We start from the raw sequence: 8,914 nt of genomic DNA on the forward strand, positions 1-8,914 counted from the left end.
CTTTTAAGTAGTTTGACTCTCAAATGTTTTTTCAGGCCCCAGTTCTTTCTGGCTACAGTCTTTGAATGTTTATTTACCTGCCTGATCTTCCGTAATAGGTGGCACTTTCTTCAGGGCAAATAGTGCCAGAAACAGAAATGCCATGTAGTCTATGGAATAGCAGGGCTGGGATGCATCTGAGTCATCAGAAAAGTCTGTAAGAGCCTCAGCCCCCAATTCCTTGTTAAAGGAATGAGTTGTAGGGCACATCCAGGGCTACTGGATGCAAAGACCTCACAGCTGAGGGCTTGGCCAGGGTTGCCCACAAAGTGCGATTACAGGGTACAGAAATGAAGTGGGACAGAGGGGCCTGAGCAGTGCTGGACTCCTGCTCTCAGCTGCAACTAGTCCCTTCAAGCACTGTCATGGGTCTGGGGTCCTGGAGTGGTTTGGAGGACAAGGCTCCATGGAGGGTTGGGCCTGGGTAGGGTGCTCTGGGAGCCCTGCTGCCAGCTTTTCTGCTCTAAGGCCATACAGAAGCCAAGTGTGGTGGCTTTGGCTGCTCTGGTTCCTTCCTTCCAGAACTTTCTATGACCCAGTTTCTAAACAGATTGAATGGTAGAGTTTTTCCCAGACTCAGGAAAGGCCAGTGGAGATGATGGCATGAATTCAAGTACAACATGGAAACAGGAGACCAAGTCTCTACTCGGGATTGGAAAAGAAGAGGGCAAATTGGCACTTGGGTTTACTCAGCCCTAGGTGCTAGCCATATCCTAGAAACAGAGGATAACAGCAGAGGCCAGTTTAGGTGAACCCTGGCTGAGCCAGCAGAGTCTCCAGGCCCCTGAGAACTAGTCCTATACTAACATCATTGAGCTGGGTGGGGGTCTGCAGCACCAGGTGTACACCAGAGGCATGGTCACATAGGCTGTCTGGGGAGGTCACCTGATACAGTCTCCCCAAGCACCTGCAGAAGGTGGGCTCCCCTGCATTCCTAAAGAGACTCATATGGAGCTGTGGTAGTAATGAGTTTCCATTTTGAAAATCTTGATTATTTTTTCTGTTGTGCTGGGATCAAACCTAGGACCTTATGCATGCTAAGCGCATGCTGTATCATTGAGCTACACCCCCAACTTGATTTCTGAATCTCCTAGGAAGCAAATGTGAAAGGAGAAAAGAGAGCTTAGTCTCAGGAGTACCCACACCCAGGAAGCAGAGAGAGGGTGTCAAAGGCAGCTGCAGATAGGGAACCAGAGGTGTAGCAACTATGCATTGTTGGTGGAGGGTGTTAAGAAGGAATGCTTTGAAGTTGGATCTGGGGTGCATATTTGGGCTGGGGACACTGGAGCACAGTGACATAGGCAGCAAGAGCAAAGAAAGTGAGGAGGAAGGGGAGGTGAAGTAGACACCATGGGGAGCTAATTCACTCTTTTGGGAGCTCCAGGGTGAAGGGGAAGACAGGTAACCAAATTCAGGTTCAGAAGTTCATCTGACAGAAAAACCAAAGTTCAAGAGATGAGTGTTAGGGAGAAAGAAAGGCTTTATTCAGTGATCAAAGAATGGAGAAATGGGAACCAACCCATGCTCACAAATCACTCCATAGAGGTTGAGCAGTTACAGATAACAGGGTAGGAATAATGCATAATAAAGGGGAGGAATATTCATGTATTTTCTGAGAAAAGTAGAAATCTTCCAGAAAATTGGTGCCACCTTTTTTTGTTCCTTTCATGGCCTGGTATTTCTATGGTGGCTGGTAGGTGTCTTTAGAACCGAAATGGGAGGAAAGAGATTCAGTAAGTCTAATCAGCTCAACTCTGGATAGCTCTGAACAAAATATTTCTCAAATGTTCAAATGTTCTCACATGGCTACATGCAGAAATCTGACCCAAAGATCATGGCCAGCAAAAGAGACAGACACAATATGAAGGCAGAGATGTTCAAGCCTTTTCATCTCATTCCAGCCATACATTGGAAATCTACAGGCCCAAGAGAGGAATCCGTATTTTCAGCAAAAGGAGCCTAAGTCCCTGAAAAGTAATCTAGGCAACCATTATTATCTTAATCCAAAAGCTAATGGGAGACTAATAATGTACTACGAGTTGTGTGACACCCCCCCACACACAAATTAGTAATTTTTACATCAACTAAAAGCGAGTGAAGCTGGAGAGGTTATTAGGTTTTTTCCTCAGTTAACACTTGGACATTTGCTGGAGGCGGAGACAGCAAGAGCTTGCTTTTTGGACTTTAGGGTTCCATAGCTTTGGGGACTGGGGAGGAGCCAAATCAGGCTGAAAGAGTCTAAAGTCATGAGAGACGTGGCATAAAGCCCTATACCACCTGGCTGATGTCATCTTTGTCAGCTTCTGGGCCCTAACCTCTAAAATGTAGGGTTTCTGATGAAAAAACCAGTACCATGGTTTGACTAGTCTGTAACACATGCTAAAAATTAGTAAGGCTTTGTTGCATTTTGCATTTTCAAAAAAACCAAAACCATTTGGGAGGCTGAGGCAGGAGAATTCCAATTTCAAAGCAAACCTTATCAACTTAGCAAGACCCTGTCTCAAAAGAATAAAGTAAAAAAATGGGCTGGGGATATGGTTCAGTGCCCCGGGGTTCAATCCCTGGTACCAAAACAAACAAACAAACAAACAAAAAAAAAACCACTGCCAAAACCATGACAACCCACTAAATAAAGATGTTTAAGTTAGTTGTCTCTAAGAAGTGGTAATTTTTGTACTGTGTTAATAACAATGTTTTAGATTCTTTGTTTTTGTTTGTCATCCTAGGGATGCCACCCAGGACCTCCTGCATGCTAGGCAAGCACTCTACCACTGAGCTACATCCCCAACCCCAGTGATTTTAAAGTAAAAAATACTATTGGAAAATTCAATAGTAGAACTTTCCTTGCAGTGAGAACACCCTCCAAATTGCCTCTGTAAATAGAGATGTTCACATTCTGGGCTGCTAAAAGTCCCTCCCCCCCCCCCCCCCCAGCCTCTTCCTGCCCCATACCTCAGCAGGCCTGGAGGGTACAGCTGAGCAGTTCCTGCAGCACTGGAGCCCTGGGAGCCTTGGGAGCCCAGGAACAGGGGTCTGACCTGGCTCAGACTCAGCCTCCCGAGCCACTGGGATTACAGGCATGCACCACTACTCTCCCATGTCAGCCAACTTAGAATGAGCAGCAAAAGATAGTGTGTTCTCTTTTTCAGGAGAAAAACAAGTCTTACTTAGAGCTATTTGCCTGCAGGTCACGTGGGTCTAGCCTGCTCACTGCCCTGAGTGTTCCTCAGTTCTCAGGGTCTCTCAGGCAGGGGGGTCCTATTAGAACTTTTGGGTAAGTATTTGAGAAGGGAAAGAGAAAGTGAAGGCGGGGAAGAGGAGAAAGAGCAGCAGTGCTGGTGACAGTTGTTCTCTCCCCCTCCCCAAGCTCACCAGATGCTGGCACAGTACCCGGGAGGAAATCTCTGCTCTGAGGCTTTCTCACCATTCATTCCTCCCACATCCCACACCGCGAGTCAACCTGAGCAGGGCCCATACAGGCTATTTCCATGGTGGCTGTCCTCTTTTGTGGCTGCAAGGCATCCTTTAGGGGAGAGCCACTAGCTCAAACCAGTTAGTTCAGAAAGCTGCTTCTCAGCTCCTCTGTGGATGCAGTTCCAAGAGCAAGGGGTGGAGGGTTCAAGGCCCTGTTCCTCTCAACCCCAATAAAACTAAGATCCTATTCCACAGCTCAGTTGGCAGCTATTTAGAGGCAAGAACTTATAACAGCAGCCTCCGTTTCAATTGATGCTTATCTCAGTAACTTCCTGTAAAGTAGACATCTTACTGTCACCCCCCCAGACATAGCCAGGAGCCCCAAGACAGCAGCTAGCTACCTTATTAATCAGAAAGCAGAAGACAGAATCATGGTGCCCCTGAGGTCACATGTCACATCCCAAGAGCTGACAGGGACTCCCACAGTAGGAGCTAGTACAGTGTACACCAGCTGACACTAGCACCTTCTGGGGGACTTGAACCTCAGATTCCAGGGATTCATCCTCCAACTGGAGAAATGTAGTGGGAACCATTTACCATGAACTCACATCTTTTTTTTTTTTTTTTGCTACAAGGGATTGAACTCAGGGGCACTCAACCACTGAGCCACATCCCCAGCACTATTTTGAATTTTATTTAGAGACAGGGTCTCACCGAGTTGCTAAGTACTTTGCCATTACTGAGGCTGGCTTTGAACTTGTGATCCTCCTGACTCAGCCTCCCCAGCCACTGGGATTACAGGCATGGGCCACCACGCCCAGCTATCCTGTCTGTTTTAACTTGGATGATAAAATCTTAATTATGCTCAGCTACTTTAGGGTCCTATTGTTACCGCTGTTGACTGGTGACGAGTTCTTGCTTCCCCAATGTTGAAGAATAACACCAAAGAAGCACGCCGAGGCAAGGTCAGAGTAGAAATTAGAAGTTTATTAAAGGACAGCAGAAAAGACTTCTCCCGGAGGAAGAAGGGGACCCAAGAGGTGGAATCCGTGGAAGGGATGTTGTCTCCCCTTTTTATAGTTCTTTCAGTGATGGAATGTAGGTGGGAAGGACCGAGGGGTGGGACACAGGTGGGCCAAAGAAGTAATCTGGTCAGGAAGGACTTCTGAGTCAGCACCTTTTTGCTGGGGGCTGTTCATTAACATTTCTTTGAGGTGGACTTTGGCCTAGGGCCTTTTCGGGACTTCCATGAGTTGTCCTGTGTTTTCCCTGAGTCATTCTCCGCATGGTCTCCATTTTAGATTTCACTAGATATTAGACCCGATTTATCTAACTACACTGACTACCTAACTTTAAATCTGGCTTCACTATGGCATGGGGGATGATGGCAGGGAGAGCACCTCAAAGCAAGGCCTTTACTTTCTCTTCTACCCTCAGGTGGAGAGATGCTTTGTTTAGAACACAGCTGGCCTGTGCCTCTACCTCAGGCATCCATACTACATACAGGCAAAGCCCACCCTGCTCCCCCTGACATCTTACAGCTCACTCTTCAGTTGGGAACTTAAAACTCCTCAGTATTCAGCAAAGTGAGGCCACACCTGACACCAGCCTCAGCAGGATTGTTGTTGGGGCAGGACTCAGGAGTTCTCTGACAACCCCAAAGAGCAATTTGTCATCCCCTCTCCTTCCTATTGCATTTATATGCTTTTTATTCTTTTGGTGGTGCTGGGAATAGAAACCATGGTTTTGCACTTACCAGGCAAATGTCCTACCACTGAACCACATGTTCAGCCCATCTTTATATGATTTTAGACCTGTATGTATTAGAAAATTGTTTCAATTCTATAATAGAACACATACATTAACTTCAGTTTGTTTTTGGCTAGTGATACCTTTGCAATTAGTGAAAAACTGAGATCAGAATGCTTCAAAGTCAAAAAATTTTAACCTTTTGAGGTCAAAGCAACCAGGACCCACTTCACTGATTTAAGGTGACTTGAATTTAGATGACTCATGTGAATAGCATCACTTGTTTTATGCATTTGAAAGGGTAAGAACAAAAATACCAAATTCCACTAACGCTAGTTTTTTAATGTGGCTGGATCAGAAGCATTGCTGGGCTACGATGGGTCAGAATGTCTGACTGCCAAAAAAATGTGGCATGGAATTTTACTCAGCATTGAGAGAATAAAATCATGGCATTTGCAGGTAAATGGATGGCTGTGGAGAAGATAATGCTAAGTGAAGTTAGCTAATCCCCAAAAAAACAAATGCCAAATGTTTTCTCTGATATAAGGAAGCTGGCTCATAGTGGGGTAGGGAGGGGAAGCATGGGAGGATTAGATGAAATGTAGATAGGGAAGAGGGGTGGAAGGGAAAGGTAGGGCACAGGGGATTAGCAAGGACGGTGGAATGTGATGGACGTCATTATCCAAAGTACATGTATGAAGACTTGAATTGAGTGTCAACATATTTTATATACAACCAAAGATATGAAAATTTGTGTATATATGTGTAATAAGAATTGTAATGCAAAAAAAGTACATGTATAAAGACAAATTAGTGTGAACATACTTTGTATACAAAGATATGAAAAATTGTGCTCTATATGTGTAATAAGAATTGTAATGCATTCTGCTGTAGTGTATTTAAAAAAAATAAAATCAATTTAAAAAAAAAAGAAAAAAAAAAGAATGACTGCCAAAGGCCACCTCATCTTGTGGGACGTTGGGAAGGGAGCATTTACAAAACACCAGCTTCAAAACCCTTTTGTGCCAGGTGCTCTGCTATAGATGAAGATGTAGTAGAATTTGGCCCACAGGCAGCTCAGCTGGTACTTTGGGGCTGGGATTCAAACCTGGGTCTAGTTCTTTCCACGAAACTGGTGCATTTCAAATTGACCCCTGTGGCAATCACTTCAGACATTCTTTGCATACATTTATTCCAAATGCAGCATTAAATATTAAAAACAATCTTTAGGGAGTTCATAACCCACTTGAATCAAAGTGTGAAATATGATATATCAAGAACTATGTAATGTTTTGAACAACCAACAATAAAAAATTAAAAAAAAAAAAAACAATCTTTAGTATGTACCCTTAAGGGTCTAAAACACACTTCAGCTGAGGCTGCAAACACCTCACAGCATGGTCTCCATTGTTGTGCATGTGGCCTACATAGGCAGAAGTCACTGATCAGGAGGGTGCTGGCCAGGGGCTGTGATAACCAAGCTGTAGCAACTCAATGCTAATGGCCCACCAGCTATAAGAATTTTGGGTGTTTCTTACCTGATATATGGCAAGTGATGAATATTTTATTAATTTGTTTCAAGCATCTACTGCAGTTCTATCAGAAACCAGATAAAGCAGGCAAGCTGTGACTTACTATTTAAAATCACTTATCTATATGAAATCAAGATTTTTTTCCCTTCCATATTGTACAACCAAAACAATTCAGAAGTAAACTGGATGCTGAAACAGTTCCCAACTAATCCATTTGCATTAATCAAAAAAGTTTCCTCTCCACCCCAGTGATTAAAGATGTTATGACTTGAATTTTGACTATTCATACTAATGATATCATTTGTTTTTATACTGTTGAAAAAGTAAAAATAAAAACAAAAACAAAATTATATTATCATGCCCTTTTGATTTGGATTAGAACAGAAAGTAGGGTTCATAATTTAACAGCTTTTTTGGTAAAAGCTACTAAGCCCCTCTCCAAGATTTCTGTTCTGGCCAACACAAAGGGAACCAAGCTAAAATAGCTATTTACATAAGGTTGCCTTATGGAAACCCAAGAAATAAGGGGGGGGGGGGGGCAGGAAGTTTTAATTCAAATTTTGCTATTAACTCACTGGGTAATCCATATGACTTTTTGCTCCTCTCTGAGCCTGTTTCTTCAATGAAAGGGAGGAGGCTGGATTAAATTAATAGCTTTTAGACTTTTAAGAGCCAAAGCCTTTCTTTTTAGCAGATCTTTCTAGGAAGTTTAGTAGACCTTTCAGGGGCCTAGGGCTCCCGACCTACCATGGTCCTGCAGAACAGTAAGAAAAACCACAGAAATGGGGCTGGAGATGTGGCTCAAGCGGTAACGCACTCGCCTGCCATGCATGGGGCACTGGGTTGGATCCTCAGCACCACATAAAATAAAGATGTTGTGTCCACCAAAAACTGAAAAATAAATATTAAAAAATTCTCTCTTTAAAAAAAGAAAAACCACAGAATCAAGTGATGTAAGGCCCCTCCTACCTTAAAGTCCAGGATTTCTGTACCCTGCTTTGAGATTATAAATGCTGACCCATGGCACCACCTCCTGTCTGAACCCCTCTCCTGGACTAGGCTGAGCAGATTCATCCACTGCACACAAGACCTTGCCTCAGCACTGACTGGAGAACCATAAGGGCAACTGAAATCCAGGGGCTGAACAACTGTTTGTGTGTAACAATGGCATATTTATTCAACTTAAATGGTCAATGAGGCTACAGCAGAATCAATGCTGTTACAACAGGCAAGCACTACTGTCAGCAGCAACACACCAGTACATCTCTTCACCAGCATCTGTGCTTCATAGGTTACATTCTCATTCTTTTTCTTTTAAATCTTATAAACCAGTTGGGAAGCAGATAAAGGCCAATTTTAAGTACCAACGTAAAACAAACTTCACTGAAAATACAATTCAAATACAACTAGATCAATGTAGGAAAAGTTGACTAAGAACTTAGGTGTAATAGAAAAGAACTTAAGTGGTAAATAAAATACAATAGCAGCATTTAAAGACTAATTCCCAGTTCAAAAGACGCCCCTTCCCCTGCCCATACCATACCTCATGCCTGGCCCTGTCCAAGCGGTCTGTTAGATCAGGCAAGGCAACTGGCATATGCATACGAACATGCAGCAGACGAGCCCAGAGGAGCAAGGCTTCCGTGTGTTTATGTGCTGAGGATCATAGGACTCATGTTTAAGTGTCAGACTCTTAGAAGGGTCACCTCCCTCTCGACAGGAAGCCTCTCATGCATTCTGGTCCTGCCCTTGAGAGATCTTGTCAGTAACCTCAACTTAAAAACAACCTCCTTGGAAATGTGACTAGAAATTAAACAGCTGGGACTCCTGTCATGTTTTCCAATTCTCTCCACAGCCCAAAGCCCATTTTAAACCCTATTAGCTCTACTCTCAGTTAATGCGATTTTGGAGGGTACAGCTGCAGCCCCAGAGACAGGCCACTTGAACAGGTACCAGTTAGATGAAACCCTGTAACAGCACCTTCAAATCAGCCCTCATTCTTCAAAGATAGAGGTCAGGGCTACAGTTAACTTCCATAGGCATGGGATCTCCTAACCTCAAGTACAGTCAAGTTTTTCAGTTATCTCAAGACCAATCACTTGCAATCTTATTCTAGGATATACCCTTGATTCCTATTTTAGTATCAAAAACTAGAAATTGCTCAACAATTTCTATTGCAC

This window comes from Marmota monax, unplaced genomic scaffold, assembly GCF_021218885.2.
Source record: "Marmota monax isolate L192 unplaced genomic scaffold, Marmota_monax_Labrador192_F-V1.1 WCK01_AAM20220418_F8-fsc00219, whole genome shotgun sequence".
Lineage (NCBI taxonomy): Eukaryota > Metazoa > Chordata > Mammalia > Rodentia > Sciuridae > Marmota > Marmota monax.